The following is a 22,959-nucleotide window of genomic DNA, read 5'->3' as shown; positions in this document are numbered from 1 at the left end:
TTTCTTCTCCATTTATAAGCCTTATTTGTCAGTGTTTTCCAGACGTAGCAAAATATTCAGCAAAATAATTGGGAAAACTTTAGTAAAATATATTAATCACATGAGATTATTGCACTACATGATTTTATTGATATTTAAATTCTTTTGGCTAAAATGCATTACTTGGCATGAAAATTCTGTTGCTGGATTTGAAACTTGAATTTTATATATTTAAACATAAAATCATGAAAACCTTTGATACCATATAAATACAGCGCATTATTGAAGAGCCTGGCTCTATTATATTGCTGTACATGAAAATACATTTAGTATACTACAGAGAGAAGACACGAAATATATGCAAAGAGAAAAACTATTTTTTTTGCCTCTGCAAAGTGTCTGATGCTGTCTCAGTAATTATTTACACTAGCATGGCAATATTTTGATTCTAAGAGTAATATGGAATTTGGTAGAAATTTTGCACCTTTTATATCTTGTCCTCGGTGACCCTCTGTCAACTGGCAGAACATAAAGCTGTTAATTAAATAGTCAGTGACGGTAAGTGTGAGTTGATTCATGGCATTAGGAAGTACATGAATTCCTCAGCTCAGCCAATTGCAAAGCAGTTTCCTTTAATCTTCATTTACAGTAATTTCACTACAGCTTGGGCTAATATTTGTGGCACACTGCCTGGTGCAGCAGGCATGACAAGGCATTCAGTAGTGGGAATATAGAGTTGGCCGTCTAGAATTCCAGAGCAGATGCCAATGGGAAAGGCATTTAGGAAGTGGCAATGGACTAAACAGCTGTCACACTGAGATTTCTCCTGTGAGCAAAGTTCGCTGTTAAGCCTGATCCTGGAGCTATAAAGTGTATCAAGAAACAAGAGGAGTACATGAATCATTTGTATGTTTGTTGAATATTTCTAATGAGTGTCCCCAGGATTTTTGTTCTTGAGATGTGGTGCCTAATCCAAAATTGTCATCTTTGAGTTTGAACTTATTAATTTGCATCAAGCATCCAATGTGATTTATTTTTTAATTAAATATCAAAGGAATTTAAAATAAAAGTGTAAATTCAAAAATGAAGTGGACCAATTCTTTTTTAATATTTTTGTTATAAATATAACAGATTTAATGTATTTCACAAATATAGTTCTGATAAGAACAGATACTACACTTGATCTTAGCCAAAAGGCTGAGAAGCAATGATTAATATAGTTCTTTTTTTAATTTTTTTTTTTAGTTTTTTTTTTTTTTACAGGCAGAGTGGACAGTGAGAGAGAGAGAGAGAGACAGAGAGAAAGGTCTTCCTTTTGCCCTTGGTTCACCCTCCAATGGCCACCGCGGCTGGCCCTCTGTGGCCGGCGCACCGCGCTGATCCGATGGCAGGAGCCAGGTACTTATCCTGGTCTCCCATGGGGTGCAGGGCCCAAGCACTTGGGCCATCCTCCACTGCACTCCCTGGCCACAGCAGAGAACTGGCCTGGAAGAGGGGCAACCGGGACAGAATCCAGCGCCCAGGCCGGGACTAGAACCAGGTGTGCTGGCACCGCAAGGCGGAGGATTAGCCTAGTGAGCTGCGTGAGTTCTAAGAAGATAATCGTACTTGCCTCCCTTCTTCTCTAACCACCCCCCTTGACTTTCTTCTTTTCTTTAGCTTTTTCAATAACTTTTTTGTATTTCATATACACTGGTTTGAGGGCATAATGATACTTCCCTCCATACTATTTTAAATTTCTTTTAATTTTTACAATGACATAATTTCAATTTTCTTTATATTCAAAAACTTAACCCTCTACTAGATAAAGAATTCAATAAGCAGTAAGTAGAAAAACCACTGTTTATTTAGCAAGTTGTAATGGTCTTGTGTATCTGTGTGGTGTTGAATGGAATCATAGCTAGAGAAACCAAAGCTCTGTTCCATTGTTCTTTCTTTACTGTCCATAGTACCTTATACATCTCATGCATATATACTAAATATACATCTCTGTCTGTTTGTCTCCCTGCCCCCACCCCCAACCCCACTCTCATCCCTATCTCTGCTGTATCTCTAGACCTAGAGAACTTCCTTGGAACTAATGAATTCTGATGAAAGAGAAAAAAATGTTTGAACAAAAATAACTCTTTCCAAATACTGTAAGTAATTTGTAATTTGTCTATTATAGCTTTTCAAGATAAGTCATTCTTTCCTCAAATAAGCACGCTTCAGTAGCTAAGATCTTAGCTCCTATTGTTTCTATGGCTTAAGAGCTGATCTTTCTGTTCCATTTCTCTTAACATTTTAGTTTCATGAATCTTGGCAGAAGAATGAGGTTTAGAAGATTTTTCATAATAACTGAAAGAATTCAAATTTCCATTATTTGTTAGAAAAGTTTTAGAGGAGTGTGTGCTTGGTCTAGCAGTTAAGATACCACTTGGGGCATCTACATACTGGGGGACCACATTCCCCTTTGGGAGGAATAACACCATATTGAAGTGATAGGAGACCTTTTCATTATTTTATAACTTCACTTGGGAAATGTCTGTTTAATTCTATTACCCATTTTAAAATGAGAATATTTGATTTTTGTTTATTGAGTTTGAGTTCTTTACATATTATGGAATTAATCCCTTGTAAGATGTATAATTTTCAAATATTCTCTTCCATTTATTTCCTTTTTTTGCACAAAATCTTTTTAGTTTGATGAATCCCATTTGACTAATTTTGCTTTTGTTTTCCATACTTTTAGGGTTTTATTTAAGAAAAATCTGTCTAATGCAATGTCCTGATGCATTTCATTTATATTTTCTTCCAGTAGTTTTACAGTTATATGTAATAATTCTCAAATTTTGTTGTCTTGCTGTATAGAGAATACACTAAAACTAACTCTTTTTTTGTTTGTTTGTTTGTTTGTTTGTTTTGTGGACTCTTTGCATCTTTTATTTTTCTTCCTGAAATTCTCTTTTTTTTTAACTTTTATTTAATGAATATAAATTTCCAAAGTACAGCTTATGGATTACAATGGCTTCCTCCCACCCCATAACTTCCCTCCCACCCGCAACCCTACCCTTTCCTGCTCCTTCTCCCCTTCCATTCACATCAAGATTCATTTTCATTTCTCTTATATACAGAAGATCAGTTTAGTATATATTAAGTAAAGATTTCAACATTTTGCACCCACATAGAAACACAAAGTGAAATATACTGTTTGAGTACTCGTTATAGCATTAGATATCAACGTACAGCACATTAAGGACAGAGATCCTATATGAGGAGTAAGTGCACAGTGACTCCTGTTGTTGACTTAACAAGTTGACACTCTTGTTTATGGCCTCAGTAATCACCCTAGGCTCTTGTCATGAGTTGCCAAGGCTATGGAAGCCTTTTGAGTTCACTGACTCTTATCATATTTAGACAAGGTCATAGTCAAAGTGGAAGTTCTCTCCTCCCTTCAGAGAAAGGTACCTCCTTCTTTGATGACCCATTCTTTCCACTGGGATCTCACAAGCAGAGATCTTTCATTTAGGTCATGTTGGTTTTTTTTTGTTTGTTTGTTTGTTTGTTTGTTTGCCAGAGTGTCTTGGCTTTCCATGCCTGAAATACTCTCATGGGCTCTTCAGCCAGATCCGAATGCCCTAAGGGCTGATTCTGAGGCCAGAGTGCTGTTTAGGACATCCGTCATTCTATGAGTCTGCTGTGTATCCCGGTTCCCATGTTGGATCTTTCTCTCCCTTTTGTGGTCTATTGGTTAGTATTTTCAGACACTAGTCTTGTTTATATGATCTCTTTGATTCTTAGTCCTATCATTATGATCAACTGTGAACTGAAATTGATCACTTGGACTAGAGGGATGGCATTGGTACATGCCACCTTGATGGGATTGAATTGGAATCCCCTGGTATGTTTCTAACTCTACCGTTTGGGGCAAGTCAGCTTGATCATGTCCCAAACTGTACATCCCTTTCCTCTCTTATTCCCACTCTTATATTTAACAGTGATCACTTTTCAGTTAAGTTTCAACACTTAAGAATAACTGTGTATTAATTACAGAATTAAACCAATAGTATTAAGTAGAACAGACAAAAAAAATACTAAGAGGGATAACGTATTAAGTTGTTCATCAACAGTCAGGGCAAAGACTGATCAAGTCACCGTTTCTCATAGTGTCCATTTCACTTCAACAGGTTTCCTTTTTGGTGCTCGGTTAGTTGTCACCAATCTGGGAGAACATATGATATTTCTCCCTTTGGGACTGGCTTATTTCACTCAGCATGATGGTTTCCAGATTCCTCCATTTTGTTGCAAATGACCGTATTCCATTTTTCATTGCTATATAGTATTCTATAGAGTACATATCCTATAATTTCTTTATCCAGTCTACTGTTGATGGGCATTTGGGTTGATTCCAGGTCTTAGGTATTGTGAATGGAGCTGCAATAAACATTAAGGTGCAGACTGCTTTTTTGTTGGCCAGTTTAATTTCCTCTGGGTAAATTCCAAGGAGTGGGATGGCTGGGTTGAATGGTAGGGTTTTATTCAGGTTCTGAGGAATCTCCAGACTGACTTCCATAGTGGCTTGACCAGTTTGCATTGCCACCAACAGTGGGTTAGTGTCCCTTTTTCCCCACATCCTCGCCAGCATCTATTGTTGGTAGATTTCTGAATGTGAGCCATTCTCACCACTAAAACTAACTCTTATTGTACAACTTTTATGGCTCCATACACTTCCCCAGAATTCTGATGAGATGTACTTAAACTTGTACACACACTTCCAACAGTGTAGTCTGAAGAGCATACAGAAAGGTAAGTTCCAAAATCAGTATCTCATAGAGCTACATTTGCCTCTTCTACCCAGATGCTTTTTGGTGGCCCATGTAGAGCTTCATTTCGGAAATAGACTCCATCTTTCACAACAATTCAGTCCTTTCCATATAACACTAGATTTTTGTAGTTCACTCTCAATTTCTGTTTCCAAAGTGGGGTATATAGATTCGTACTGATGAGATAGAACCTGACTTTTTAACCTCTCAGAGACACCATCAAAGTCAGAAACAGGATCTAGGTTTGGGAAGTCTTCTGTCATTATCTCTACGCTTTCTACCCTGTTTGCATTCTCAAGTTCCTCTTGAACTTCAGTAACTTCAATATTTGCTCATTTTATGCCATCCCACATAGAGTTCTTCATTCCCTAAGAATCCTTATATTTCTTGATTCTTTTTTTTTTTCTTTTTTCTCCTCCAACTGTGTATTTTCAAATAGCCAGCCTTTCAGGCTCACTGATTCTTTGTTTTGTTTGATCTATTCTACCACTGATGCCTTCTTTTCCATTTTAATTTCACTCAGTTCACTTTTCAGTTGACAAATTTCTGCTTGCTTTTCTTTAATTACTTCTATCTCATTTTAAAACCTCACTGTTAAAATATTGAATCACTTTTCTGTTTAGTCTTGAATTTTGTTGAATTTCCTTTAAACATTTATTTTTTAAGATTTTGTTTATTTATTTGAGAGGTAGTGTTACAGAGACAGACATAAAGAGAGGTCTTTCATCTGATAATTACTCCCCAAATGGCCACAATAGGCAGAGATGGGCTGAACTGAAACCAGGAGCCAGGAGCTTATTCTAAGTCTGGCATGTGGATTCAGGGGCCCAAGCACTTGGGCCATCTTCCACTATTTTCCCAGGCCATAGCAGAGAGCTGGATGGGAAATGGAGCAGCTGGACATGAACTGGCACCCATATGGAATACTGGTGCCACAGGCAGAGGCTTGGCCTAGTATGCCACAGCGCTGGCCCTTAAAACATTTATTATTTTTTTATTTATTTTTTATTTTTTCACAGGCAGAGTGGACAGTGAGAGAGAGAGAGACAGAGAGAAAGGTCTTCCTTTGCCGTTGGTTCACCCTCCAATGGCCGCCGCGGCCCGCGCGCTGCGGCCGGTGCACCGTGCTGATCCAATGGCAGGAGCCAGGAGCCAGGTGCTTTTCCTGGTCTCCCATGGGGTGCAGGGCCCAAGCACCTGGGCCATCCTCCACTGCACTCCCTGGCCACAGCAGAGAGCTGGCCTGGAAGAGGGGCAACCGGGACAGACTCCGGCGCCCCAACCGGGACTAGAACCCGGTGTGCTGGCGCCGCTAGGCGGAGGATTAGCCTAGTGAGCCGCGGCGCCGGCCTAAAACATTTATTTTTAAATCTACAACTGAGTATTTGGAAATTTCAATTCCTAGAGGTTGATTTCTAGCATGTTATTTTGCTCTTTAGGTGCGAACATGGTTCCCTGGAAGATTTTTAGGCTTGTTGGTATACAACGATGATGTCTATCCATTGAAAGATTAGTTATATCAATCTGGCTTTATTTGTAGCTTTTCTTCTAGAAATTCTTAACAGTCTGTTTGTTTTCTCTGACCCTGCAGATTCTCTGCTATTTCAGCACTAAATAGCATCCTAAGTTGTGGTATGTCCCAGGTTCACTGTCAACATGTTTTACTGCTTCGGTATCACAATATTTCCCAAACTTCTAATTTGCCCTAAATCTGCAGTTGATCCAGTATGAACAGGGTAAGAAAATTAAAATAGGAGGTCACTCCCTGCAAGCTTCTGGTGGGCAAGCAGCAATGCGTGTCATAATGAGTCTGGCTCCCCAGAGTGCAGATATCCACCTGATGACTGGTGGCTAGAGGGCTTTGGGCTTTATACAGAGCTGGATATCTGTGTGGTAAAACCAGTTCTGGAAGGTGTAGTCCCAAGCTTTCTCCATTGGCCTTCTGAAAGGCTGCAGTTTCATTTTCTGCTAGTAGCTGGTGGAGGGATGGCAGAGGCCTCCTGACTGTGGAGGCTCCAAATATTCCACTGGTATGGGCCTGGAGGCGGGGACCAGGGACTCAGTGTTATTATATGGTTTTGCAGTAGGCCTGGCACTGGGGTTTAGTTCACAGTCTCTCTCCTAAGAGGGAGGCGTCTCCCCACACTATGCTTCTTGAAGCCGGGGGAAGAGTGACACAGGCAACTCTTCCCTTCTTTCTTCAATGTGACGTAACATCACACATGTGAAGGTAACTTGGTATGTATATAGCTATTTACACTGATGTCTCTTTGGTGAGCTAGTAACTAGAATAACCTACTCAGCTACCATCCTCCAAGGGCTATTTTATTCTTTTGCTCCTCATAATAACAGTCTGAAAGGACCTGGAATGTCTGGACATTCCTTAGAATGTTATGTTGGAACCAGATGAAAAGAAGCAAGAAAAATGTTGGAGTGTATGTATCTGAGCCAAGTCTGAGATAAGGCCTATGAAAATTTATGGGCCTGACATAAGTGAAATTTTTAGGGATCCAGTGATCTGAAGCACACTGAGACATTCCTTCCAATGTCCAGTTCATATGATTGCATCTCACACCTCCCAGTTCTAAGAAGGAAGTAACATGATTGGTAGGCTTTCTGAATACTTGCTGTATAGTCACAGTGGCTGGCCTGATAAAATGATGGAACGGCCTTTTGCCAGGAGAACCGAGAGGCTAGCTTGAAGACACACAGCAGGAATGAGACATCATCTTGCAGGATGTTCTTTTCAAAAGATTTATTTATGTATGTGAAAGGCAGAATAATGGAGAAAGAGATGCTGGCGCACTTCCCACATGGCCACAGCAGTCAGGGCTGGTCCAGGCCAAAACCAGGAGCCTAGAACTCCACCAGGGTCTCCCACATGGGAGGCAGGGGCCTAAGCACTTGGTTCACCTTCTGGTGCTTTGCTAGGCACATTAGCAGGGGATATTGGCATTGCTGGTAGAAGCTGATCTATGCCACAATGACAGCCCCCATGGTATACATTTTAAATTAACAATCATAGAAAGTTCTGTCACAAGGAGGTAAAATATATTGGCTCAGGAAGCAAGGGGTTAAAGTATTAGTGGCTGTGCGTTTCATAATCCCTTTGCAAATCATGACTCTAGAGTTTTATTTGGATTCTCATAAGGAGTACCCTCTAATAGGAGACCCAGAGGGATCTATCATTATCTGTCTGTCTATCTATCTATCTATCTATCTATCTATCTATCTATCTATCTATCTATTATCTATCTATCTATCTATCTTAAGGTGTATGTCCTAGAGGAACAAATGTTGTCTGTCAGTGTCCACTGCCACTTTTTAGAACAATAGTGGTTGATGATTATTACCTACACACACACACACACACACACACACATGAACGCACACACAGATACGAATGTATATATGAATCTGTTTAAATATTTGGCCTACTTAAAAACTTGGTAATTTATTTTGTTAATTCTAAGTTTTGAGGGTTTTTTGTATGATCTAAATGCATGCCCTTTATTAAAGATCATGGGAGAGGGAGTGGGAAAGGGGAGGGTTGTGGGTGAGAGGGACGTTATGGGGGGGAAGCCATTGTAATCCATAAGTCGTACTTTGGAAATTTATATTCATTAAATAAAAGTTTAAAAAAAAAGATATGCTTTGCAAATACTTTCCCCCAGAGTGTGGCAGGGAATTTTAGTTTTGAAGAAATCCAATTTGTCTATTTGTTCTTTTATTGATTGGGTTTTTGGTGTTGTATCTCATTAATTCTTCTTGACCTATGTTACAAAAATGATTTTTCCTACACAACTTGTATTTTAGGGCCTATACTTATGCCTATTACCAATTTTGAGTGGATTTTAGTCTGTTGTTCATGGGATGGATCTGTTTATTTTTGCAGGTGAATAGTCAATTGTTCTTGTACTACTTCTATGTTGAAAATCTGTCCTTTACATAATTGCCTTTGTTCTTTTGTCAAAATAGGTTTTTTATATACAGTATATGTAGATTTGTTTCTGGACTTTTTATGCTGTTCTAATGATCAATTAATCCATCCTGAGGGCAATTTCATGCTGTATTGATTAATGCAGCTTTTCAGTAATTCTTGAAATTAGCTAATGTTAGCCCTTATTTCTCCTTCAGGGTTGCTTTGGCCATTCTAGATTATTTTCATTCCCATGTGAATTTTAGAATAATCTTATCAAATTTTAACAAAAACATTGCTAGAATTTTGTTTCAGATTGCTCTGAGCCTATGGATCAATTTGGGAAGAATTGAGTTTTTAGCAGTATTGTTTTTCAATCTCTATATTTAATTAAGCCTTCTTCAATTTACCTTAAGAATATTAAGCCATTTTTACCATATACATTTTTCCAAATATTTTCAGATTCTTGTCCAGCAGGGAAGACTTTCCATATCATATATTCATATGTATACATATGTGAGATATAATGATAAATAATGTATTTAAAATACTAAGTGTGAGATTAGATTGCTTTAAAGACAATGCTATTAAATTAGCTTTAAATATATACTATAAGTGAATCAGAAAGTATTTAGGATATAGGTATCACAAGCAGTTTCTTAACCACGGCACCAAATGTTAGCCCCGGTATACTTGTTAATATCAAGGAGAATTTACGTTTTAAAATTTTGAACATCTTTTTTGATGATGAATTGAGTAACAATTTTAATGTCTACCTGCTCCCATATTTAGAGCTTCTGATAATTTATCATAATCAGAAAGATTAGATTAAAAATTGTATTTCAAAAACAGAGAATGAAATGTTTGAAAACATTCCAAGTATACAAGAGTTATCATTGTAAAAAATTCATACAAAATTATCAACTTTTTTGGGTGTATTTACCTTATTTGATTTTAGAATATCTACAATAAATTGTATCTGTTCAATCATTGTAAACTCACTGAAATTAACAAGCATTCCTATTTGTATTGACTTTTAGAATTTAAAGCAATCTAATCTCAAAGTTAGTATTTTAAAGTACGCTATTTACTATTATATCTCCTATTCATATATATTTAGATACCTACATCCCATACTGTAATGTTTGGGTTTGAGTCCTGGCACTGTGTCCAATTCCAGGTTCCTGTTAATACATATCTTGGAAGACAGCAGGTGATAGTGCAAGTGCATGGGTCCCTGCCACCCATGTGGGAGCCCCAAATTGAGTTCAAGGCTCCTTGCCTCTGCCTGGTACAGCTCTGGCTCTTGTGGTCTTTTGGGAAGTGAACAAGTGCTTTGTCTATTTGTTTCTGTCTCTCTTTTACCCTCTCTTAACTTTCCAATTAAAAATAAAACTAAATACATAAAAAAGTGGAAAAAAGAAAATATAATATTGATATTAGCTTGTTGCACACTTTTTTCCTTTAGAAATATAGATGCAGAATTAAGCTCCTGATTTGCATCATAGCAATTTTTCTTCTAATGTCAAATATTAAGAACAGCAATGTTATGTTCATTGTGAGCTACAAGGTCGAGTCTGAGATTCCTGTTGGATTTAACTGATAGAATTATTCGTTTCACCTTTACTCAAGTGTATTTTTACGCGGCGGCCATTGGAGGGCGAATCAACGGCAAAGGAAGACCTTTCTCGCTCTTGCTCTCTCTCACTGTCCACTCTGCCTGTCAAAAAAATAAAAATAAAAAAAATAAAAAAAACAAATATTGAGATTCAAAAAACATTTCAATATCAAAATGTTCACATGCAGAAATAATGGAAGATTCTGATGCTTCCATTCAGTCATAGATTTGACAAATCATTTTAGAATCATTTTAGCATTGTGGCAGCATAGACACTTTCAAAGGTTGCAGAAGACTGACTCACTTATCTGTACAGTACAGCCCCAAATTCCATCAATGGGTGGAATGGGTTCAATTTTTAATTCGGCAATGGACCCAGTAGTATTCATGGACATATAAAGACTATGGCTATGTTTTATATACATATATATATATATATACCATTAATTCTGTTGGGGTTGAGATAATACTTTTTTCCTTATAACCTTGTAGCTATGTGATTCAGTGGCTAAGGCAACTGAGATAACTGAATGGACTAGACAGTGTGTTTATTTTTTTAAATATTTATTTATTATTTATTTGAAAGTCAGAGTTACGCAGAGAGAGGAGAGGCAGAGAGAGAGAAGTCTTCCATCCGATGGTTCATTCCCCAATTGGCCACAACGGCTGAGCTGCACCAATCCGAAGCCAGGAGCCAGGAGCTTCTTCTGGGTCTCCCATGCGGGTGCAGGGGCCCAAGAGCTAGGGTCATCTTCCACTGCTTTCCCAGGCCACAGCAGAGAGCTGGATGGGAAGTGGAGCAGCCAGGACTAGAAACGGTGCCCATATGGGATGCCAGTGCTTCAGGCCAGGGCGTTAACCCGCTGCGCCACAGCACCAGCCCCAAGACAGTGTGTTTATTTACTCATATAAATAAATGAAACCAATATTTGTCAGTCAAGTTAATGTGGTTATTCAAGCGATCAAATTAGCAGATATTTCTACCACACTTTGAGCTGCATAAGCACAATCATAGTCTAGTTTATGTGGGGAGCTACCAGTAATGTGCTTACATTACAACAATGGGGTACTAACTCTGATGGTAATCTCAAATAAAGTTCAATCTTCAGACATCAAGAAATAGCATATTTGTACTTTTGTATGGTAGGCCATTGGGTCATAGGATTTAATGGATTATTTTCTTATCTTACCTTTCATTTGATTTGAGAGCCAGTAATCTTGGGTAATTGATGCGTCAGGTGTAGCATTTTGAAGGGAGTATCTTATCAAGGTCGGTGATAATTACTGTGACTGATGTTGATTCAGAATAAGCACTGAGAAAATTAAAATAAAAAGAAGGTAAGTAGATCTAATTATAGTAATTGTCAATGGCAAATTGTTTGATTTCTGTCACAGTAATGGCTTTCTTTCGTTCATGGTAAATACATGGAATGGGGCATTATGAATGAATTTATTTCCTTCGAAGTGCTAGGTGAAGTGCACTATTGATGTATCATATTGATAAAGGGCTATCAGAATTTATTTACTAATTTAAAAATTTGAAACATTGAGGATTCGAAGATCACTAGTGGGAAAACTGTAATCTTTACTTGCTGACACCATAAATATCACAAATGCAGGGACCTTGTCCCCCTGTTCACCTCTCTATCTGAAACAACTAGCACCAGGTCTTGCAATGATAGGTCTTCACTTGATTTGTTAAATAAATGTGAAGTACAGGTGAGTGGATTTCCATTTGTATCTCTTCTGACTTTTCTGCTTTCATTTCTTACCACCTGAGAAGAATGAGGAATCAGGATGAAATGGAGAAAAATCAAATGAAATGCAAATTATTTAAACAATATTATTCTATTTTGGTGAGACAAGAATTAGGAAATCCTGATGTATCTTTAATTGTAGCATGATAAATTAGTCCTGATATTTAGGTCCTGGAAGTAGTTTTCAGTGACTCACTAGCGTTTATACTATGGTCCAAGTTAAACACAGAATCTTTTGGAAGTTTGTCATCTGGTCTCTGCAACCTTCTCTTCTGAACACTGATCACCTCCCCTTCTTAACTCCTGTTGTGTGTCTATGTATTTCCCTTCAGTCAACGTGTGTGTCCCTCTAACTGATCAAAGTTTCTCCCCTTTCTACTCAGATTTGTTCTTTAATCCAATATATATTCTCTTCTGTAACTTAAGAGCTAAAGCAGATTATAATATTATTTGATAAAGGGATGGCATTTCAACAAAACCTGGAGAGGGATGGTTTTTAAACATTTATATATTTATTACAAAGGCAGAGTTACAGAGTAAGGGAGAGACAGAAATCTTTCATCTGCAGGTTTACTCCCCCAAAGGCCATAATGGTCAGGACTAGGCCAGCCGAAGCCAGGAGCTCCTGGTTTCCCATGTGGATACAGGAGCCTAAGCACTTGGGACACCTTCCACTGCTTTCCCTGGCACGTTATCAGGGAGCTGTATTGAAAGTGGAACAGCTGGGACTTAGTGCCCATAATAGATTCCAGCATCAAAGGTGGTGGCTTGGCCAGCTACACCAAAATGCTGTGTCCTTGAGAAGGAATTTAACTGTTGTGGTTATAGTGTGGGGCTAGGTTAGGCTGCTGTGTGATATTATAGTCAGAGAAACAATATATTCTGAGTTGCATATTACTGAAGAGCAGGAGTGAGGAATGTAATAGGAACAAATTAAAACTATTTTTAATCTAGATTAAGATGCCTATGATGACTCCTAAATTGCTACCTTGAAAATTAAGGAAATGGTCATAATATCACTGATCAAAAGTAGAAACAAGAGAATAAAGGATTTAGGTGACAGACTGTGGAATTCTCCAGAAACAGAATCTAAGTAAAGGATTGGAACGCAAGCAGCTGATCAAGGAAAGGTTGCCAGAGGAGGCTGATGAGCTAGTAAGAAAAGCAGGTGCCACAGTTTACACTCCCTGACTCATGAAGGTACTTAAGCCTCTGAGTCATATTTATGGTGGTCCTGGGAGGGTGGAGACTTCATCCAACTGTCGTGTCTAGGAGGTGGGGCTAGTGGGAGGGTCTTAGGTCATTAGGGGTGTGCCCTTGGAAGTCGGATTTCACAAGAGAGTTGGTTACAAAAGCCACCTTGGGCCCTGCCTTTCTCTGCTTCCTGGCCTGCCATCCTCTAGCCTCACCAGATGACTGAACCCATGGGGCTCTCCAGTCTTGGTGAACCTCCAAAAACCATAAGCCAAAATAAACCTCCTTCCTTCATATGTATACCTATGAGGTATTTTACTGGTAGTAATGAAAAGTTGACTAATAGCAGGTCAGGTTTGGGTGGGAGTTGGGGAGGAAGCCTCACAAGGATGAAATTGCAGGTAATATTCTTGAAGAGGATTGCTAGAATATGAAACTCAGAGTTATCCTAGCTATTAGCAAAGCAGCTAGGTCTTTCTATATACATGCAGATAGTAATTGATAACAGCTATGCAGGTGAACCAGCTATATTTCAGGCAGGTCTGTTTTACCAGTGGGCAAAGATGTGGGAGGATCTATAAGGCCTGCCTCTAAGAAGAGCCGTGAGTACTGATCATGGAGAACCCGTGTTTGTGTGAGTGTTGCATGGGATCCATAAAGGAGAATTGGTCAAAAGTACTGAAGAGATCTAGGGTCGTACTCATATCGTTTGCAGTAGGGGATAACAGGTTTATTTTGAAGCAAAACTTGGAAATAAATGTCCATGTGCCCAGGAGACAGACAGGTGTGAGGGTCAGGGTGTTTGGGAGTTAGGTATCTAGAATTTTGAGTTTTTTCATCATGAACGTGTATAGGGTACACAATGAGGATGTTACTATTGAGACAAAAGGCAAAAGGAATAATTATGGGACTGATATTCAAAAAGGCAAGAGTGTAAAAACAGAATCTATTAAGGAGAAGAAAATGGAGGAACCCAAATTAGTAGAAGAAACCCAGGAGAAGGAAATTTTTCAGTAGTCAAAAGGGTAGGAGCTCCGTGGCAATGTCTGCAAACATGAATTGCTGCCTAGAGTTTGAACCAGGTGATAGCAATTAAGGTGGATTCTTGAAGCAAGCAGATTTTGGGGAATAGGGGGGTGCACAGAAACTTAAAGAATATTAGTTTCAGTAGTGGTTGTGATGGGAAAGGTTAAAAATTAAGCTTTCTGTAGCTAAGGGAATATATATACGTTCAGTAGAAGCCACTCTTTAAATGGGAAAGACAGGATACTTTTAGCATTCATGGAAAGAGCCATCATGGAGGAGAAAGCTAGAAACAACAGAGAGCAGAGGGCATGGTGTACCAGACAATTGGCTGTTCCGAGCACAGAGAGCACTAAGCCATGGCCTGTGTTGGAAGGAAGGGCATCACCCTTGGAATGGAAGGATGGACAGGAGCGGTAGCCAATTCATCCACAGCTGTGCAGCTGGAAATTGAGAGAATTATTGTCCAATGCGCTCTATTTTCTTTGTGAAGCAGGTGGTAGGGGTTTAATGCTGCGAGCAGAAACTGCTTTACCTTTAAATAATATAATCTGCTTTCTTCTGTGAAGTTAGAATACAGATTTTTATAGCTAGCATAAAAATTTTGATAATCTAATTACAATTTTAAAAATCAAAGCCACTTGCTAGCAAGTTGATAGTTTGTCATAGTAGACTGCTTTCCTGAAACGACTGTATTTTTGTGACTGCTGTGGTGTAGAATTTCATGAACTGTCTCAGCACCTGACTTTGAATCCAGTGACTTCTGTGAGAACTCAAGTGGAGAAATTTGGGAGCATTTGATTTGCAGAGTGGCTGTGAGTTGCTTGTCCTTTTACCTCTTCAGTTTGAAAGCACTGGTGATCACTCTTTGAGCTGCTTTTTGTAGTTTCATATTAGCTTTGAATGTGTCGTCTTTTGAAGTTGTTGTACTGAGTAGCCAGGTGAGTTAGACAGGCAAGGTGGTGAATTATGATAAAGAAGCAAAGGTCGAGCAATGAAAGAAGGATGTGGAAACAGAGCCTTTTAGTATTAGGGAAGAAATAAAACGCCTTTGTAAAAAATGGGCGGGGATCCTCCTGAAGAGGACTTTATGGAGAACTTTTAAGTTTGTAGCTTAGGGAAATGGTAATCAGAATCAGAATGGGGCTACATTGTTTTAATTAACCAGGAAGTACCTCAATATATATTGTATAGTAAAATATGATTTTGCAGATGAAAGAGTAGCTATGATGTGTTAATTATTCAATAAATATTTGTGCTGAGGAATTAATACTGTAATAGATGAAACTGAATCCCAAAGAGTTAAAAGATTTTCCTAGGCTGGTTTTGTTAGAAGGATTAGAAACTATATTTGGCTAATGCCTAGGTCAATCATCTTTCCATTAAATTGGAAATTGTTTCAAAGGTAATTATGAAGGAAAATAAAAATTATAAATTGAGAATGAGCCAGTGCAGTAAACCACAAAAGAAACAACTGTATTATCAAGAGTTTATAATGCAGTACTAATGAATTAGCTAGAAACATCCACACTGAGTCCTTAGAGCCGTGAATGCTTGGACTCCTGATGTTTCACTCTTGCCCATCTCACTGGTTAAACTAAGAATTGGGGTCCACTTTGTAGAGCAAGGCATAGACTACCTTCATTCTCCTCACATGGTTTCACAGTTGTAGAATCTGACTGCAATGGATATGATTTTTCTCATAACAGCTAAAATATTTAATGTTAAATGTTGAATTTATATCCAGATGACTGACTTTTCAAATAACTTCTTCCCAAGATTTCACTCTTATAAAAATTTATATTACCGGGAATTAGCTCCTTAATAATTGTTGATGAAACGTGGCATAAATTTTGATATACCATTAAAAATAGTTCTGTTACACAAACATCTATACCTCTGTCCCACAAAAGACTTTATTGTAGTAAATTCCATTTGTGTAAGTCATACTCTGTAACATATTCTTGACTCAGAAGGAGGAGGAAGTTGATCTTTTCCATAGACTCACTATTGCACAATCAAAACTGTTTTTGCCTATCTCATTATTTTAAGCCTGAATTACATTTCTTATTCTTTTAAACCTCTATCCAACTGAATAATTCTTTCATAGACATTGTGTAACTATTGCTACAATCAAGATAATATATTAAACACTTCCAGAAGTTTTTTTCTAACTTTTTATAACCTGTTTCTCCCACCCTTCCCAGAAGCTATTTCCATACAGACATCTGAAGTAGAGCAAAGATATATTATCACTATATATTATTTTGTATTTTTAAAAATTTATTTTTAGAAAGGGAACAAATTTCATTTATTTCATGTATACAGTTTTTTGTTTTTTTTTTTTTTGACAGGCAAAGTTAATGAGAGAGAGAGAGAGAAAGGTCTTCCTTCCGTTGGTTCACCCCCCAAATGGCTGCTACTGCTGGCGTGATGCAGCCAGCATGATGCACCGATCCGAAGCCAGGAGCCAGGTGCTTCCTCTTGGTCTCCCATGGGGTGCAGGGCCCAAGCACTTGGGCCATCCTCCACTGCACTCCCTGGCCACAGCAGAGAGCTGGACTGGAAGAGGAGCAACCGGGACAGAATCCGGTGCCCCAACCGGGACTAGAACCCCAGGGTGCTGGTGCCGCAGGCAGAGGATTAGCCTAGTGAGCTGCGGTGCCGGCCTCATGTATACAGTTTTAAAAGCATATTGATACTTCCCACCCTTCCTCCCTCCTTCTGTTGCTCCCATTCTTAGTCTCCTTCCTTTGTTACTTTTCTTTTGATATTTGTGATGACATACTTTCAATTTACCTTATAATCACAGCCTTAACCCTCCACTAAATAAAGGATTAAATATGTAGTTAATCAAAAAGCCACTGTTCTTCAAGAGTATAGATAAGGGCTGTAAATAATAACCAAATCCCAATGTCAATTTTGCTCATATACATTATAATTTTTGTGTATTCTGTATATTGGTTACCACAAATCAAGAAAAACATGTGGTATTTGTCTTTTTGGTAAGTGTCTCATTTAACTAAGCATAATTATCTCCAATTGCATGCATTTTATTGTGAAAGACAGGATTTCATTCTTATGTCTGAGTAGTATCCATAGTGTATATGTACCACAGTTTCTCCATCTAGTCATCAGTTTATGGGTATCTGAGCTCATTCCATATCTTAGCTATCTGGGGGGAGTTGAACTTTTATAACATGGGAAAATAAATAACATTCATATGCCGATTTCATTCCCTTTAGGTAAATTCCTAGGAGTAGAACAACTAGGTTATTTGTAGATCTAATTTCAGATGTAAGGAATCTCCATACTGTCTTCCATAATGGCTGTACTAATCTGCATCCCCTCCAACAGTGGATTGGGTTAACTTTTTTTCACACGTCATTTCCAGCACTTGTTAATTTCTGATTTTTGAATGCCAGTCATTCTAACTGGGATGAGGTGAAACTTCCTTGTGGTTTTTATTTGCATTTCCCTGATGGCTAGTGATCCCAAGCATCTTTTCATTCATCTGTAGGACATTTGAATTTCATCCCTTTAAAAATGCTAGTTAATATCCTTAGCCCATTTCTTAACTGGATTGTTTGTGTTGTTGAGTTTATTGAGCTCCTTCTATGTCCTGGATATTAATCCTTTATCAGATGTGTAGTCTGTAAATATTTTCTCTCATCCTGTCAGTTGCCTTTTTGTTGAGTGTATCCTTAACTGTGCAGAAGCTTCTTAGTTTGATGTAATCCCATTTGTCTATTTTTGCCTTTATTGCTGGTGCTTCTTGGGTCATTTATAAGAAGTTGTTGTCTCTACCAGTGTCTTGTAAAGTTTCTCAGATGTTTTCCTTTAGTAATTATTTCAGGCCTGATCAATTGTATATGTTGATCTTCCAGGCTAGATATCAGGTGCAATGGTATCATTTCCAAAGTTTCCTAGGGAGTTAGCAGTGCATATCCAACCCTTGAATTTTCTGGTCCATGAAACTCTTTCCATCAGTGTTTTAGATCTGTAGACTCAATGTTAGTCAGATCCAACCTGTTAAGACACACCTATTGATAACCTGTAATCAGTCATATAGAATCATCAGAGGGTCTAGTGGCTAGATGGCTGGATTAAAAGGTGGTACTGTTTTATAGTAACATTTCAGTTACTGATTAATATGGCTTAGGATCTCACACATAGTGGAATTGAGCCAATAATCTCCCTTTTGCTTCAGAATTGGCAGTACACAGTAAGTTATATGCACTGTAGTGGATTACTTAAAAATGAAGTACTCGGGCTGATGCCATGGCTCACTAGGCTAATCCTCCACCTGCGGTGCTGGCACCCCAAGTTTTAGTCCCGGTTAGGGTGCCAGATTCTGTCCCAGTTGTTGTGCTTCCAGTCCAGCTCTCTGTTGTGGCCCGGGAAGGCAGTGGAGGATGACCCAAGTGCTTGGGCCCTTCACCCGCATGGGAAGCACCTGGCTTCTGGCTTCAGATCGGTGCAGCACGCCGGCCATAGCAGCCATCTGGGGGGTAAACCAACGGAAGGAAGACCTTTCTGTCTCTAACTCTGCCTGTCAAAAAAATAAATAAAAATGAAGTACTCTATTTCCTGCAGTACATCAAAAGCATTTATTCTCAGATATATCAGCCTGCCTTAGGTGGAAATGTTCAGATCGTATACCATCATTTTATTTTTTTGTCCAAATTTTGGGTAATTACTCCTAGATTAAACCTGACACTTCTTGGGTAACAAGAGATCAGAGAAGGGCCAGTTGTATGGCATAGAGAGTAAAGAAACCTCCCGGGAAGCCTTCATCCCATATGGGTGCTAGTTTGAATCCCGACTGTTCCCAGTTCTGATCCGACTCTCTTGCTAATGGCCTGCAAAAGCAGTAGAAGATGGCCCAAGTGCTTGGGCCCCTGCTACCCATGTGGGGGACCTGGAGGAAACTCCTGGCCTCTGGCCTCAGTCTGGCTCAGTCCCAGCTGTTGTGGCCTTTTGTGGAGTGAACCAACACCTAGAATATCTCTCCCTCTCTGTCTGTAACTGACTTTCATATAAATAAAATCTTAAAAGAGAGCAAAGAACTTTCTGTGGATGCTATAGGTGCTCTCATTATGTGGGAGAACATCAAGTATCCTATTTAGTTAACATCTCTTTTGAAAAGGGGCACTCTCTAGATAGAGCAGAGTCTTTTGTGATGGTTACTATCAAGCAATCACACATAAGAACAAATTCTGTATAACCTTTTGGCTTTAAATAATTTGGTTTGGGGTTGACATAAGTGACTCCATCTTGACTTCTTTATGCCCTCCTTGCAATCGGGTTTCATTTCCAAAATCACAGCTGATCAATCATTTTCCATTTGTGTCTCATTCGCAGGTTGGATTTGACCTGGTTGTTGATCCGGTCCCAAATCTGGAGGAAAATAGCTTATGACAAGGAACCAGTGTCAAAAAACTCCTTGAAGCCACATTTTAGCAACAAAAAGGCTTTAGAAGGAATGGTCCTTATGCTAACTTCACCTGGAGTTTATTGTCAAACTTAGGTTTATCTGTTCTGCAGGCATGGATCATCATCTTAAAGTGTGAGGCCAGCGTTATCTTAATAAGAGTTGGACTTCTGTAAAATTCTGATAGGCAATAGGCACAAAGCCAAATAGAAAAATTATAAATCCAACAAAAACATAAATCAAGTTTTCATCTTAAAGGAACAGGATTATAGCATAATAGAAATATTGTTGACTATTCATGGAAGTACAACATGGAAGATTGACTAACCATATAGAAATCGGCTCCAGAAAACTATCAAGGTTAACAAGCCTAAAAACTATGAACAGATTTACAGTCTAAAAACAGTTTTACTATACTTGGTTGATTGTCTATTTGCTTTAAGTACACATGATAATCTTCAGTTTATAAACTCTCAAAGTTAAAAAATCAATCCAAGGTAGAATTAGACCTTTTTTTTTAACCATAGTACCTAATATTTTGAAATTTTAGGTCCTAATAAAAAATTATATCTCCTTTCACTTCCTACAAGGCTAGGAACTTGTGAAGGCAGGTATTCTGTTAATTTTATATATGCTAATGTTTTCAATTCTAACCTGTTATGGCAAGAACAGGTTCTAGCTGATCTCACATTGCCATAAGGAAAGCAAAAATCTCCAGAAAAGTTTTTGAAATTTAGAGTAGTTAGGGGAAAACGTGAACACTATCATCCATCTACAAAACTATCCCAAAGCACTGAAAATGATAGAAATCGCAGGAAACATTGTCCAGAACCTAGAAAGCATTCAAATACAGAACCAGCAATGTTTTAAATAAAAAATAGAAATACAAAAATTTCATTCAATCTCATGTAACTTTTGTCCATTAGCAGCCTTATGAATTTCATAGTTCTTTTTTTTTCTCAAAGTTCTGGAACTTCTCATCTACTCCATTGACCTTAAAGCAGTCAGAAGCCCCTATTTAATTACATTTGTTGAAAGTCTTCTCTAAATCTGATTGCAAGTGTTTTCAGAGAAGAGTGTACAAAACTGTGGAAGACACAATATTTTAAATAGACTGGTTAAAATTATAGAACTCATTAATTGATAAGAGTCATCCATATTCATTTCATAGAAAGCACCTGAAAGACTTTACAAGCATTTGTCATTTTTAAACCCTGGACCTCCTTTTTATCGAGATAACCATCATGACTGATAACACAACAGGATCATCAAACTTTTCTAACTTTTTTATAATTTCTAGGACATTTGATTCTATTTTCTTTAACAAAGTTTAATATCAGTTCACATCTTGACAACACGTTCGATATACTCCAAATTTCCAAATTATTACCTCTACAAGATGAGAGATACAGCATTTGACATTTGCAGGCGGCAAAATGTGTGTTTCCTTGATCATTCACCAAAAAGGAAAATAAAAACCTGAATAAAAGAATTAGCACATAAAATCATCTCATAACTTGAAATAATTTAATAGAATCAGAACTAGGGAAGGGGAGAGAGCTTACAGGAGCGCTCTAGAAAACTGAGTCATCAACTAAAACTTTTAAAAGAGATGCAACATTTTTTTTAAGTAGATTTTAAAATTAGAGATCAACATTATCCAGATATTTATTGATATATCAAGATATATACATTTTCAAAAGCATTGTTTTAACAGAGGACCAGATTCTAACTCTATGTCAGTGTACCTTTGGTATTAATGCTAATTTTTTTTAGAAAAACCTGTAAACAATTTAAGAATTATGGTCCATTTTATCACACACAGATATCTTTACAAGATTTATTCCTCTCAAACCTTCTGTGACTTCATCACACCTTCTGCACTTGACTTCAATCTTTAGGTATTTTGTCCTACCATTCCTTTCCTAGAGTAATCCAATCATTCTCCTTATGACACGGTTTTTCTTTTTTTATAAGCAATGTTCGTTCTTATCCACAAAGTTCTTTCTTTCATAACCTTCTTTACCAAGAACATATTTTCATGCTTGTGACTTTTTAAGTTTTTCCCATCTGATCTCCTTGACTTTTCACTGTGAAATAATCCTTTAAAAATCTCCATATTAAGACAACATTTTGTAAGTGAAGGAACATATCAAATTTCAGCCTTAGTTACTTTTAAGCAGTCTTGAATTATTTGTCATATATGGACAATTTGTGAAAACGTATCTGCTAACAAACCCAAATAGTCTTTTAGCATCTTAAATTCAATGAAAAGAATTACTTAACACTTAGAAATATTTATCTACTTGTACCCAATTTATACTTAGCAACTATACCTAGATGACTTAAACAGACATTAGACAAGCATAGCTACCACTTTAAATGATTTTCTTGTCACACAAAACTCTTAAAGGCTAATGCATTCAGAATACTATCATTTCCTGACCAACAAACACAGGCACAAGTGTATCCGAATGATTTTGAAAATCTTTATACTTTTTTCTTTAACATTTATTTGAGAGGTAGAGTTAGAGGGAGAGACAGAAATATCTTCCATTGGCTGGTTTACTCCTCAAATGGCCACAATGGCCAGAGTTTTACCAATCTGAAGCCAGGAGCCTCTTTCAGATCTCTCACATGGATGCAAGTGCCCAAGCATTTGGGGCATCTTCCACTGCATATATGTTCACATTCTTTCAAAATGATGACTTTCTCTGTTTCTGTGTATAGAACATCCTTATGTATCATTTCTAAGGCTGGACAAGTAATCACAAATTCTTTCCATTTGTTTTAATTTATAAATTATAGATTTTCTGGATACGTATTCTGGGTTGACAGTTTATTGTGTACCCATGAAATTTAATTTATTAAAAGCTTTCTTTAAAAAAAGGACTTGGACATTATTAGTCCATTATCTGCCAGCCTATCATGTTTCTTTTGAAAAAACAGCTGTCAGTCTGATCTGAGACCCTTTGAAGGTAATCTGGTATTTCTTTCATGCACATGTTAGAATCTTTTTGTTTCACTGTTGAAAGTTTGACTATAATGTGTCTACTAGGAGTTCTTATGTGCTTCCTGTTCTTGGATGTCTCAACCTTTTCCAACTTCAGGAAGTTTCCAGCTGTTATTTCAATGAACACATCTTGTAAATCTTTCCACAGCTTCAGGAACTCTTTAAGACATGTATGTTAAGCCATTTAATAGTACCCCATTTATCAGTTTTTCTAATTTTG

The 22,959-nt window shown here is 37.8% G+C and overlaps 1 long non-coding RNA gene and 1 pseudogene across 9 annotated transcripts in view; one reads left to right on the top strand and one right to left on the bottom strand.

Moving 5' to 3' along the window:
* Positions 1–22,687, top strand: part of LOC103348075 (uncharacterized) — a 216,952-nt gene extending 194,265 nt beyond the window's left edge. For 8 of the 9 annotated variants that reach the window (XR_007919107.2, XR_007919109.2, XR_007919102.2 and 5 more), the window contains one exon: positions 19,657–22,687. This is a non-coding gene — a long non-coding RNA (uncharacterized lncRNA). Of the gene's footprint in view, positions 1–2,035; positions 2,118–19,656 lie in introns of those variants that run through there. The other variant, XR_007919106.2, reaches the window with a different exon arrangement.
* LOC127490889 (U2 spliceosomal RNA) lies at positions 1,063–1,188 on the bottom strand (annotated as a pseudogene).
* Positions 22,688–22,959: the final 272 nt, after the last annotated feature.

The sequence above is a fragment of the Oryctolagus cuniculus genome, chromosome 6 (assembly GCF_964237555.1).
Source record: "Oryctolagus cuniculus chromosome 6, mOryCun1.1, whole genome shotgun sequence".
In the NCBI taxonomy this organism is placed as follows: Eukaryota; Metazoa; Chordata; class Mammalia; order Lagomorpha; family Leporidae; genus Oryctolagus; species Oryctolagus cuniculus.
Note: the sequence above shows the minus strand (reverse complement) of the source record. Positions and strands in the feature narration are given on the sequence as shown.